The sequence below is a fragment of the Gymnoscopelus microlampas genome, assembly GCF_963454915.1.
Source record: "Gymnoscopelus microlampas genome assembly, chromosome: 9".
NCBI classification, from domain to species: Eukaryota; Metazoa; Chordata; class Actinopteri; order Myctophiformes; family Myctophidae; genus Gymnoscopelus; species Gymnoscopelus microlampas.
In genome coordinates, this window is record NC_139946.1 from 5241291 (window position 1) to 5255796 (window position 14506).

The window sequence follows — 14506 nt, forward strand, 5'->3', positions numbered from 1 at the left end:
CACAAATACAAGTAATATTTGAACATACACTATATATTGTTATATTAAACATTTATTTAGATTAGATTACAAGTATAAGTGATTCACTAGATAATTGTTTATTTTCTTATTACATTTTTGTACTTACACAGAACATCCAAAGACTGGGGTAATGTAATCTGGGATCCATGTTTGTTTGTCACCTGACAGGTGTACTGTCCAGAGTCTGCAGGAGACACATTGTCCTTTACCAGCTGAGGACCAGTGGAGATAAAGCTGCTTCCTCTGTCTCTGTACCAGGTGTAGTTGTCTACTGGTGGGTTGGCATCACTGCTGCAGGTCAGAGTCACTTTACTGCCCTCAACTACTTCTCCTGGTGGATTCACTGATATTGTGGTCATTACTGGAGGGTCTGTGGAGGAATAATGGATATTAATAATGGATAGAATACAATTTTAGATTTTCTTGGTATGAACAATAATTCATGCTTTTGAATAATGTGGCGTACACATTACACCAGCATTACATTAAAACCTCACAGTGAACATGAAGAGTGACTCCAGGTGAAGTGACTGTGGTAATGTAGTTCTTTGCCTGACAGGAGTATCTTCCACTGTGACTGGGTTGGATGTTAGAGATGGTCATTGTCTTCTCCTGTATCACTTTAACGTTGTCTTTGAGCAGGATGAGGCTCTGGATAGGTGGATTTGAACCACTGCTGCTGCAGGTCAAAGTGACTGAGCTTCCTTTGACAACATCTCCTGGTGGACTTACTGACAACACAACATTCTTGGGACCATCTGTTAGGGTTAAAAAATAGCTGTAATTTAACAAACTCCTCCTAAGAGGATAATCAGATCCACTTCAAACTCGCTCAGTGTAAATAAAATACTGTAATGATGACAAGTTGTCAAAGTCATGAGTTTTTATCGCACGCAACACCATGGTGATTTTCCATGTTTTTCCATGAAACGGGGAAATAATTTGTAACTAGAATGTAAGGTCAAATAGGCCATAAATTTGTTTGCCATCAAACATGTTTGATATGATTCATGGCCTGAACACATTTAGGTGTCAATATTTAGTTATAACACCACATACTGGCAACATGTATCATAGGCATAGCAACAATTGCCTGGAAGTTCTACTTTTACAAACTAATCCTACGTTTGGAATCATGTTGCTCTGCAGAAACAGCATGGTGGATACTGTGCATCCTGATGTGGATAAAGGTACAAGGGGAGGGCCCGGTCATCACTGCTTACAGCTTTAATTTAATATGATTCTTCTTTGAATGTGTATTAATTAAATTCATTAAATACAGAATGAAACAGAGATAAAAAGATTTAGACAAAGAGAGACAAAGACGTCACATGAACTCATATAAACTCACACTTCACATCCAACATCACAGCTTCAGACTTCCACGTCTCTTGTCCTTCAACAGCACACTGGTAACTTCCAGGATCTTCTATTTTGGCCTGGAAACCTGGGTTGGATACTCGTTGTCCATTTTTAAACCAGACAAAGTTAGGACTTGATTGACAAGATGTTTGACAGGTGAGTGTCACCCATGTCCCCTCTGACACATTGGGAGGAGTCACCTGTACAGACAGTTCTGATCAGAAGAATAAAAACAAGATGGACGTCAGTTGGTGAGATTGTCAGGAAAGATTTGACTTTGGTTTCATGAAAGGTTAAAAAAGTACTCTTATTTACCTGTTACAGACAAAGAAACTAGTTGACTGGACATCTGATTACCTGTTGTCCAAAAGCTGAATTGATAACCTCCCTCATCACTGTCTTGTATGTTATTGATCCTCAGGGTACAGTCATGGAGTTTATTACCAATGTATTGAATACGACCTTGATGAGGTTGAAAGCCAGAGAGAAAAACAACATTGTTCTTGTACCAGAATGTACCAGTGAGAGCCTGATCCACTGGGTAGTCATATGAACAACCAATATCTACTGATGAGCCTCTCATGACACATGGAGATGGATTGGTGAACGTCACTCCATACTCTCCACTACAAACACCTGTAAAAGACACACAGAAAAATAAACTGTCAACTGTCAACAAAAATGGCAATCTTCTGATCGTTCTTTTTATCATAATAATTCTGGTCTCAATCCGTTGATCCACTTGTAATAACATGCCATGATATTTTCCTCAATGTGAAAATATAATATAATATAATACAAAATATTTTGTAGTTCTTTTTCATATTTACCTCAATATATATTTTTCAATATTCTTTACATTTATCTGTACATTACCCACAACACTTAACTATGTGTTGAATACGGTATTTGATTTGTACTTTGCAGTTTGAAGTCATTTAGTAAATCTATGAGAGGTGAACACACTGTGAATATGAAACCATTATAAACTCTCCTTACCAGGTACCAAGATCAGAATGTCCAGGATCACACTGATTGTCTTTAGAAACCTCATGGTATCTTGAGGTGAAAACTGACCCCAGCATCAAGTAACTGTAATGAAAGACACACTTCACAACCAACACATGTACTGTACTCTCTGTTCTGTAATAAGCTGTCAATACATCTATGGTCTCTACAATGTTAATGTTATATTTTCATATTTACACTGTGTGATATTAATATCACATGGTTTCATTGAAAGTTTGTACTTTTTATTTTTAGATCACTTCTTCACTCACATCTCTGAATGATTTGAAGGGATGCTACCTTGTCAAACATGTATCAGAATATAAGATACTAGCCTGTTCCTGTCAATGAATATATAAAGTATCATTGTTACCAGTGGTGGAAAGTAACTAAGTAAATTTACTGTACTTAAGTACTGTACTTAAGTAAAATGTTGAGGTATTTTTACTTTACTTGAGTGTTTTACTTCTACTCCACTACATCTCAGAGGCAAATATTGTACTTTTACTCCACTACAATTATTTAAAAACTTTTGTTACTAGTTACCTTTCAGATATAAATTATGATATTATGAAACATACATTAACCACTTTAGCCCTATTTTATACATAAGCTTCTTTGAAAATAGCTGATCTGCTATTTTCAAATATTTTAGAACTTTTACTTTTGGTACTTTTAGTATATTTTGATGCCAATACTTTTGTACTTTTACTGAAGTAAATTTAGATTTTTTTGACTTTTACTTGTAACAGAGGTTTTCTATATTGCATTATTGATACTTTTACTTAAGTAAAGAATGTGAGTACTTTTTTCACCACTGATTGTTACTAAGTTACAGTGAGGTAATTCAGACATACTCACAGGTGTCTCCAGAGCTTGTCTCTCCAGTTTGTCTACATTAACAGTCATCTAGACATAATGATGACCAGATCAACGACACACACCCAAAACTAAAAAGGAATACATGGTTAAAACCACTAGAATATGATGTTTCCTGTCGTCATGTCCTATCACTTCACACATCCACCCACATATGTATGTCTCAAGAACCTCTGCAGAATCTGCTGCTGTGCATTAATATAGTGTTACATACTACTCTGAATACCTTCTTTGAGTTGAATACAAAATACATTAATTTAGTTAAATTAATTCACAACACGAGTGACATGTCACACGTGAGAGAAACACTAAATAGGACTTTCATAATGACATATTTGAGTTTTTATTTCATTTTATTCCTGTGATATACCTGGTCAAAACAGTTCATTAGCAGGACAGCAGAACCACTTTTGCTACAAACGGTTTACTGTCTACTGTACTGACACTAGTATTCAATGCATTTACACACTGTTTACTGTCTACTGTACTGACACTAGTATTCAATGCATTTACACACTGTTTACTGTCTAGTGTACTGACATTAGTATTCAATGCATTTACACACGGTTTATAGTTAATCTAACTTTTAGTAAACACAATATATACAATAACAATAGCATGCTACAGTACCTGTATGTGTGGACTGTGTTTGTAGTGTGTGTAGTTTCCCTCCTAGGGGTCAGTCCTTAGAATGTATCACAATACTAAATATTTGAGGCTATATTAAAGCTAGAATGAGTGGACTCATCTGAACGCTAACAACTGCACCCTGACGTCTTCCCTGCTTATTACCTAAATGCACTTCCCTTTGACCTGTAGAATATATATATACGCAAAATTCGGACTCGGTCCGAATAAATAAAAGACGCTTTTTCGCTCTGCGAAAATGATGTGGAAGCTTGCATTGAATTTGTAAGGTTTTTAAAAAAAAAACATTATTTGCATGAAAAAAATCCCCCGCGGTGTGTAAGGATCTTAACAATTATTCACCATAGAACTGAAATACCATGATGCGGAAAAATAGTGACAAAGTCAGAATTGAAATTTTAGATGTGTTTTTATTGCTGGCAATTTAGCTTAGCATGTGACTATCCATTGAATACATAAGTACAAGTTAATCAAAATTAGTTGAACTATTAAAGAAAAAAATTAACAAATATAATTATCTAAACTAGACCATACCCGGTCGGCGCAGCGCATCCGTGGGGGGATATGCGCACATGATCTGGCAACCCGGGAGGCAGTTCGTCCCATAGCTGGGCAGCCCCGTAACCATGGCGACAGTGTTTGACCCAAAAACACTAATAAGAAGCTGAGATTTGATGAAATTGAAAAACGGGCTTCACAGTTGCGTTCAGATGGTAATGGTCAATGGCTGTGTGCAAAATCAGAGCAATTGGTCCAGCCAGTGAGGAGAACCGGGTATCTTCACTCACGTACTCACCACCACTACAGAGGTTACTAGAATTATAGTAGGATATATATTACCACATTTTGGAAGTAATCAGAGTAGACTAAAAGAGTTCCAACTTTAAATCCCTAACAGCTGAGCTGACCTCTGTCCTCTGTAGAAATGGTATAACAGCACTTTAATAAAAACAACAGAGCAGCTATAAAGACAGCGGAGGGAATTGTAGACAATATCTTGGAAGGTTGTTGGAATTAAGGCATCCGTACTTCAGTATTTCCTAATATTTTCATTGTACTTTTTCATATCCACCCTAACTGTTTAGAGTAGACTGTTCCAGTGATTTCAAACACACACACGTCCACTCTGGCTCAACCACATGTTGATGGTGTCCTCTCCCTGAGCTCTGAGTTTCTCCCCTTTCTATTCCCAACTCCACCATAGCATCTTTACCATTATTGTCTCCGCCAGAGGTGGAGAGTATGTTTTCGTCTCCGTCTTTCCGTGTGTCCGCCAAGCTAACATTGGTCAAGTTTCACATGACACGTGACAATATGTTGAAAGGGTGTGCTTTGATTGGCTAGCGAGACGCATGACGAAATAGAAACCTATAGATAGGCATTTCACTTCAAAAAATAATTTATATTTTTTGAAGTGAGCTTCCATCAGCCAAGCTAACATTGGTCAAGTGACACGTGACAATATGTAATATGAATAGGTAAGACAGGATTAATCAGGAACAGTACTGGCGGAGACCTGTGCTCCGTGAAGCACGTTTTCTAGTTTAATTTCTCTCTGTTCATTTAGAAACTTCAGCTCAGGAATAACCAATACTATTTATTAACCATTTACCATATTGCATATATAACCATGTACTGCAATATTAACCATACTGAAATGATATTGTATTTAGATTTGGCGCTGTGACTCTGCTCATGTGATATTACAGATTACCTGCGCAAGCAGGACAACAGATCTGAAATCACAAACCCCCAGAGCAGAGCATAAAATACAGTTTTACATAAACATAACATTGAACCTCGATGCATAATTAATTTACCACATCATAGTACAATCCATAGAACCACAGTACAATCCACAGTCAACCTATTAACAATATGAAGTAAATGCCACAGGGAGGAGGCGGAGGAGGGGGAAATTTTGAAAACCACAGCTGTACACCCAGCTGAAACAGCTAAGCACGTAGAATGAACATTGAACAGAGAGGCTGGTTAAATGAAGCGCCTGAGACGCACTATGGGTATGAGGGTGTGTGTGAGTTAGGTTGTAGCGAATGCGAATGACGTGAGGTTTGAACATACTGATTGTGGGAGTACGTATGAATTAGCTTATTAACGAATGAATGAATTGGGGGGGGGGGGGGGGGGGGGTCCGGGGAGAGTGAACGTAGCATAAACCTCCTGCCTTCCGTGTCTACATGAGCTATCGCTGCGCTGTATTTCACCCACAACTCCTCTGCTGCTTCCTCAGTGTGTGTGTGTGTGTGTGTGTGTGTGTGTGTGTGTGTGTGTGTGTGTGTGTGCGCGTGCGTGCGCGTGCGCGTGCGTGCGTGTGTGTGTGTGTACGCGAACTACAGGCCCTGGTGTACTGTGAGGTGTATGCACTTCCTCTTTCTCTCTCTCTACCATCTCTCCTCTGTAGCCCATAGCTGATCTTAGCTTCACAAGCTGTATTTCAGTGTCCTGGCAGCAGACACTGATAAGCACCTGGTCTGTTGTAAATGTAAAGGTAAGTCATGCTTCTCTTTCTTTACACGTTGCTTTCCTCTTCTACAACCCTGGTGTCCTGATCAGCAGAGGAGATGAAGCCTCGTCTACGACCCCAATTTGCACTGATGTTTACATAAATTGGATTGTCCTCCTGAAACATGATACTTTTACATGTTAAAATGTATAATCAATAAATCATAATCTATGAAATGCATCAGTATAAATGATTGCAATCAATGAAAATACCGTAGCTCTCCTCACTGCTTTGTCCAAGCCAGAATCTTTTTTCCTTTAAAAGTAAGACATATTATTTTAAGTATTTTGATGTGGCCAAGCCCGCCATTGTCTTGAAGGTGCAAACAACACAGGTATCAGCATTACGTTTGAGAGATTGATCTCAGTGATCTTTTTCTGTCCTAGCCTTAAGTATCATAGTGCAGGATCCTGCAATGTGAAAAATGAGGACGTCCAAATATATTTTTCAAGCTCCCGTCCCGAGCCACAAAAATAAGTCAAATCCATGGAAGAAGTGCCTTTGGTTGCACCTCCAACACTCACATGACTTTGATCAATTCCCTTCCCCTATTTCCACACACTAGGGCATGATGTCATAAGAATAGACCATTGGGATTATACTGTCATTATAATGAGATATGATGACAGGAAACTCACCATGTCCACAGCATAACCAAAGTAAGCACCAGCACTGCCAAAACCTTGACTCCAATACCAACGCTAAGGATAAGAACAACTGCAGAAAGACTAATTATCAACAGAGTCACAGTGTGTGTCAAGTGTTAACTCAGAAGCAGGCGACAACAGCAAAACGGATCATGTCCAGAACAAAATAACAGGCAAGGGTAAAAAGGTAGAGAATCAAAAGACAGGTACAAAGGATCAAACAGGGTATAAGAGACACACAATAACAATGTCAAAGAACAGGTAGACAACTCAGGGAGTGAATGGTTGCGTCCCTGTTTTGTTTTAAAATACAAAATGACGATCTTTTTTGTCAGGGCTGCTATGGTGGACTTGTTATGATCAGGTGACCAGATCGAATTGGTTGAGGTTGAGGGGAATGAGGTAAGATGAATAGATTGGCAGGTCTAACAAGAAAGTGGAAATAGGTGTTCAGGAAACAGTGACTATAGATTAGACTGTGGGAGTGGCCACAGGGAATGGAGAGACAGACAGACAGACACAATTTACAATTTAGGCCAGGGGTATTCAACAGGGGGTCCGGGACCCCTAGGGGGTCCTCAGAGTTACTACAGGGGAGCCGCCAAATCTTTGTGTAATAGGATATTTTTTTTACATTAACCACTTGACTTGAACCCTATAGAATCCCTATTCTTAGGAGAACTTTAGCCAAAAATAGCAGATCTACAAGCTCACAACGCATTGTAAGCTTGTAAATCGGCTATTTTTGACAAAGAGGTATAGTTGTGGAGGGAAAAAAGAGCAGATCAAGTAAAAAATTAAAAAAAAGTTATATCTGAAACAATTTTAGACAATAGTGGGGGTCCCTGCTTCATCTCTGTCTCAGCTAGTGGGTCCTTGATCTGAAAACGTTGAAGACCCCTGATTTAGGCATTTAGCAGACGCTCTTAATCCAGAGCGCGCCCGTGCGAGCGCGCACACACACACACACACACACACACACACACACACACACACACACACACACACACACACACACACACACACACACACACACACACACACACACACACACACACACACACACACACACACACACACACACACACACACACACACACACTTTAGTAGATGTAGTTATCAGGTTACAGACTGTAAAGTACATGTTATTACAATCATTCCTTCCAACATCTTCCTCTGTCTACTCACTGTCTATTGTGTCCATGTGCAGCAGCACCTCAGTAGAGTTGTTTTCTCCCAGTGAGTTCCTGGTCCCTACCTGGACCAGGGAGCTGGAACCAGGAGGCCCAGTCCTCTTGTACCAGGTGTAGTTGTGTACTGGTGGGTTAGCATCACTGCTGCAGGTCAAGCTCACACTGCTGCCCTCTGCTGGACGGTCTGGTGGACTGACCTCCACCAACACATTCACTGGTGCATCTTGATATAAACATAAAAAAAGAAAAATAATATTAGATCATAGACTACTTCTTTTGTTGTTGCTTTTTACCCCATTTACTCCCCAATGTAGTTGTTCTGCCAACTGATTCGTCCCCACACACAGGTGTTGTCACTGCTGTTGTTGACCTTGAACCCGGTGGGGAAATATAGGATTCTGACACCTAAACACCTATGACACTGTCTTAGCAGCAACAGCAGTAGCCTAAGCATGAAACACAGGGCAATTAGAGGTAAGTGTATAAGAGACAACTAAGACTGGAAATACAATTTAATAAATACAATTAAATAAATTAACTGACCCTAGCCATCTGCATTTGCCTGACTGTGTTTACCTAATGTATGTTCTATCAATACATATAAGTACGAGTATAATGTTCCACCAGTAAATATATGAATGAACACAAATATATGGCTTTTTTTCATGCTTTTTTCTTTTTTTGTACATATTCTTCTCTGTATTTTTATGTTGATTTTGGTTGCTACTATATATGTCTATGAAATTAATACCAAGGACCCCAACGGAAACAAGTCCGCAAGGACTTTTTTGGACGGACCTTTTAGACAAAAGTATTAATAATAATGTAATTGTGATGCTTTTTGCCTAATACAAATTTGTCACATGAACTCATATAAACTCACACTGCACATCCAACACCACAGCTTCAGACTTCCATGTCTCTTGTCCTTCAACAGCACACTGGTAACTCCCAGCATCCTCTATTGTGGCCTGGAATCCTGGGTTGGATACTCGTTGTCCATTTTTAAACCAGACAATGTTGGGTCTTGGTTTACACGATGTTTGACAGTAGAGTGTCACCCATGTCCCCTCTGACACAGTGGGAGGAGTCACATGTACAGACAGATCTGACCAGAAGAATAAAAACAAGATGGACGTCAGTTGATGAGATTGACTGGACAGATTTGACTTTGATTACATGAAAGGTTAAAAAAGTACTCAAGTTTACCTGTTACAGACAAAGATACTAATGTACTGGTGCACTTATCATTTGTTGTCCAAAACTTGAAGTAATAATCTCCCACATCACTGTCACCAATGTTATTGATCCTCAGGGTACAAACATGGAGTTTATTACCAATGTTTTTAATACGACCTTGATAAGTTTGAGAGCCGTGGAGAAGAAAGCGATTGTTCCTGTACCAGAATGTCTCAGTGAGAGCCTGATCCACTGGGTATTCGTATGAACAACCAATATCTACTGATGAGCCTCTCATGACACATGGAGATGGATTGGTGAACGTCACTCCATACTCATCACTACAAACACCTGTAAAAGACAAAAATAAACAACTTTCAACAAAAATATCAATCTTCTGATTGTTCTTTTTTTTATCATAATAATTCTGACCTTCTGGCCTCAATCCGTTGATCCACTAGATTGTGATAACATGACATGATATCTTCCACAATATGAAAATATAGTATAATATAATGGAATACAAACTTTTTTTATATTTACCTCAATATATATTTTTCAATATTTTTTACATGTATCTGTACATTACCCACAACATTTAACTATGTGCTGAATTTGGTATTTGATTTGTACTTTGCAGTTTGAAGTCATTTAGTAAATCTATGAGGGGTGAACACACTGTGAATATGAAACCATTATAAACTGTCCTTACCAGGTACCAAGATCAGAATGTCCAGGATCACACTGATTGTCTTTAGAAACCTCATGGTATCTTGAGGTGAAAACTGACCCCAGCATTAAGTAACTGAAATGAAAGACACACTTCACAACCAACTAATGTACTGTACTCTCTGTTCTGTAATAAGCTGTCAATAAATATATGCATATACTGACTCTCACCAATGTTCAGGTTACATTTTCATATTTATATGTGATACGGATCACTTCACTTCTTCACTCACATCTCTGAATGATTTGAAGTGAAAGCGAGCTCATGCTACCTTGTCAAACATGTATCAGTATAGGGGAGAACGGGTTAAGATGAGCCAGTGGGTAAGCTGAACCACCGTCTTTATCTAGAAAACTAGAAAACTGTGTTGTCATGTGACCATAAATCTAGTAAACATCCATCATTTACTCCTGGCTGTGAAATTGGGAAGTACATGAGTAAAGTAGATTACTAGATTACTATTATATATTTGCTACTCAAATTATGCTGAATGACCTTTAATTTGGATGAATATACACTTATTTAAGAGAAGTTTGCAATATTGTATTAACAATCGCAAATATTAAAAGGTTCTGAATGACACACTTTATTTAATTGGTTTATATTATTTAAATAATCGTTAAGAAAATAAATAAGACTATTTGCAAAAGGGAAATGTGTTATCAAATTATTTTTGATAAGTGAATACATTATTTGTTCAAATTTAAACTTGAAAATCTTAAATATCATGTGGGTCAACTTACCCAATATGTTTAGATTTTACTGCTATCACATTTTGCCATGCTTCCAGGACAACTTACGTGAAAAGTGGCTCATCTAACCCCGTTATCGTATAAGATACAATCCTGTCAATGAATAATATAAAGTATAATTTTTACTAAGTTACAGTGAAGTAATTCAGACATACTCACTTGTCTCCAGAGCTTGTCTATCCAGTACGTCTACATTAACATCTAGAGTCTAGACATACTGATAACCAGATCAACAACACACACACACACACACACACACACAACTAAAAAGGAAGTCAAGGTTAAAACCACCAGAATGTGGTCTTCATTACTTGCACACATTTATGATTAAGAATGGACAGTATGAAACTTAACTACTGCTGACTTCTAGTACATTGTTCTCTGTCTTAATGGTGAATGGTGCTTTTATTTACTGCCTTTATCCAAAACACTTTACAATGTATTATTCACCCATTCACACACATTGATGGCGGGTGGCAGGAGAAACCATGCAAAGTACCAAATCGGGAGCAGTTAGAGGTTTAGTGCCTTGCTCAAGGACACTTCAACACTAACACAGGGGGGGTCAGGGATTGAAGTGTCCGCTCTACCTCCCAAGCCACTAGTGTGTGTGTGTGTGTGTGTGTGTGTGTGTGTGTGTGTGTGTGTGTGTGTGTGTGTGTGTGTGTGTGTGTGTGTGTGTGTGTGTGTGTGTGTGTGTGTGTGTGTGTGTCCGTTTCAAGAACAGGTTGTTGCAAAATGCGCTCCTCTGTTACAAAGGCTACCCTATGTAGATCTGTGCACCCACCCACCACAGACAGCAGAGAAACATGCACGTCAACCACCTTTTGAGACAGGAAATAAAAGCGTCCCCTCTTTCTCTCTCTCTCTCTCTGTCTGTCTGTTTCTCTCTCTCTCTCTCTCTCTCTCAAATCAAGAGAGAACAAGGCTTTGACAAAGAGAGAGACGGATAGCGACACCCCACATAGCAAAACCTATGCAGACTGGTCTGGCCCAAATGCCGTTTTCGTTCCGGCAGTCTGGCAGACCTCCGGCAGAATATCACTCCGGCAAGTGGTATGTGGACCGGATGTGAGCCAGGTCTGGCAATGATGGCACCGGTTACATGATGGCAAGCCGCATATGGGCCGAGTATAGATTGGGTTCATTTGGCCCACATTAGGCATTTTTGTATCTGGCCCACAGGTGTTTTGGGTTCATTTGGCCCACATTGGGCATTTTTGTATCTGGCCCACAGGTGTTTTGGGTTAATTTGGCCCACGTTAGGCATTTTACAATCTGGCCCACAGGTGTTTTAGGTTCATTTGGCCCACGTTAGGCATTTTTGTATCTGGCCCACATGTATTTTGTGTTCATTTGGCCCACATTGGGCATTTTTGTATCTGGTCCACAGGTGTTTTGGGTTCATTTGGCCCACATTAGACATTTTTGTATCTGGCCCACAGGTGTTCTGGGTTCATTTGGCCCACATTGGGCATTTTTGTATCTGGCCCACAGGTGTTTTGGGTTAATTTGGCCCACGTTAGACATTTTTGTATCTGGCACACATGTGTTTTGGGTTCATTTGGCCCACATTGGGCATTTTTGTATCTGGCCCACAGGTGTTTTGGGTTCATTTGGCCCACGTTAGGCATTTTACAATCTGGCCCACAGGTGTTTTGGGTTCATTTGGCCCACGTTAGGCATTTTTGTATCTGGCCCACATGTATTTTGTGTTCATTTGGCCCACATTGGGCATTTTTGTATCTGGTCCACAGGTGTTTTGGGTTAATTTGGCCCACATTAGACATTTTTGTATCTGGCCCACATGTGTTCTGGGTTCATTTGGCCCACATTGGGCATTTTTGTATCTGGCCCACAGGTGTTTTGGGTTCATTTGGCCCACGTTAGGCATTTTACAATCTGGCCCACAGGTGTTTTGGGTTCATTTGGCCCACGTTAGGCATTTTTGTATCTGGCCCACATGTATTTTGTGTTCATTTGGCCCACATTGGGCATTTTTGTATCTGGTCCACAGGTGTTTTGGGTTCATTTGGCCCACATTAGACATTTTTGTATCTGGCCCACATGTGTTCTGGGTTCATTTGGCCCACATTGGGCATTTTTGTATCTGGCCCACAGGTGTTTTGGGTTCATTTGGCCCACGTTATGCATTTTTGTATCTGGACCACATGTGTTTTGGGTTCATTTCATTTATCATTTTTGTATCTGGCACACAGGTTAGCCTTACTTCTATCTGGCCTGCATGTGTTTATGGGCTTATTTGGCCCAGATTAGCCTTATAATTAACAAGCCCTAAAGGGCGATCTCGCGCACATGGGTGCATGCACATGAGCCCTTGCACATGGGCGTTTTGGCATGTATACCCTTCTGCTGAGCTGGTTGAGTCACACTGTGATGTCAAAACAGGTCAGCTATATCCATATATGGGGTCTCTTTGGCTTGGATGTGTTGAATCCTAAATGGTAAATGGTGCATTTATATGGCACCTTTTTTATCCAAGTCCCTTGGATTAAAAAGGCTGCAAGGCAGCAACCTGCGTACCAGGAGCAATAAGGTTCAGAGTCTTGCTCAAGGACTCTTCGACATGTGGACCTTGAAAGTGTATTCTCCGGGGTGGGTAACCTCTCAGCACCCCACCCACACTGTAAAATAGACTATTTTGAGCAGAAAACAAACCATGCCATGTCGGAACTACCATGTCATGTCGGAACTCAGCACACTACCACTGAAAGTCAATGGGGATGTGCTAAGAGTTCTGACACTTTCCGACATTGAAGGACGCATAAGAACCTTTGTTTATGTGAGTAGCGACGTAGTTTAGTTTATTTTGACTACAGTTTAGCGCCCGTAGCGCGGTGCCTCGCACGGTCCGTTTTTTTGTCATGCCGGAACCGGCTTGCCATAAGTGAGCCAGATCTGGGCCAGATCTGTTTGCCAGATTTGGCTGTGTTTTGGATGTGGATGTCTTTGCTCTTCGCACCATGGCAACCTCTTCCATCCCCTCCTGGGGGGCACCCACGATCCTGCCCGCCCCCCCAAACCCTCTGAGCCTTCTGAGTGAAAAGAGCTTGCTCTTTCTTCTGCTGTGCAGTGCATTGGCATCATCGGACCAGTCAAGCGAGCTGTTTAGGTGCACGCCCAGGAATTTGTAGCTGTCCACCAGCTCCACCGACTCTCCTTTGATGATGCTGGGTACTGGTGGGACCTTTCCTGCTTCTTCGGGGATCCACCGGCATCTCCTTAGTCTTGCCGGGGTTGAGTGGGAGGTGGCCCACCTCGCTCCATTGCACAAAGCCGTTCACCACGAATGTAACGTGGATAATGCAGCAAAGTGAATGGCAGTGATGACAAACACTCCTGAAGAAGAAACAGTAGTGCAGACACTCTCCAATGGAACTGTACGTGGAACTGATACTCACATGCACTTGCCAGTATCCTGAACATCAGCTGTACATGAGCTAAGCAACAAAGTCCTTATGAAAATATGTAATTCTTATACTCCAAAACGGCACTGCAACACGGCTGTCTCTGTAAAAAATGACACATGACTCAGAGTTTGA